A 340-nucleotide genomic window follows, 5' to 3' on the forward strand; every position below is an offset into this window, starting at 1 on the left:
CAAACCTACAGCCAATATCATATTGAATGGGCAAAAACTGGAAGCATTCCCTTTGAAAACTGGCACAAGACAGGGATGCCCTCTCTCACCACTCCCACTCAACACAGTGTTGGAAGTTCTGGCCAGGGCAATCAGGCAAGAGAAATAAATCCAAGGGTATTCAATTAGGAAAAGAAGAAGTCAAATTGTCCCTGTTTGCAGGTGACATGACTGTATATTTAGAAAACCCCATCATCTCAGCCCAAAATCTCCTTAAGCTGATAAGCAACTTTAGCAATGTCTCAGGATACAAAATAAATGTGCAAAAGTCACAAACATTCTTATACACCAATAACAGACA

General features: G+C 40.6%; 1 protein-coding gene across 1 annotated transcript in view; it reads right to left on the reverse strand.

Annotated features, from left to right (window-relative positions):
* The window catches only part of TANK (TRAF family member-associated NFKB activator), a 106270-nt gene that overhangs the window by 76603 nt on the left and 29327 nt on the right, over positions 1 to 340 (reverse strand). The gene's annotated exons all lie outside the window — the stretch shown is intronic.

This window comes from Mandrillus leucophaeus, unplaced genomic scaffold, assembly GCF_000951045.1.
Source record: "Mandrillus leucophaeus isolate KB7577 unplaced genomic scaffold, Mleu.le_1.0 Scaffold110, whole genome shotgun sequence".
Lineage (NCBI taxonomy): Eukaryota > Metazoa > Chordata > Mammalia > Primates > Cercopithecidae > Mandrillus > Mandrillus leucophaeus.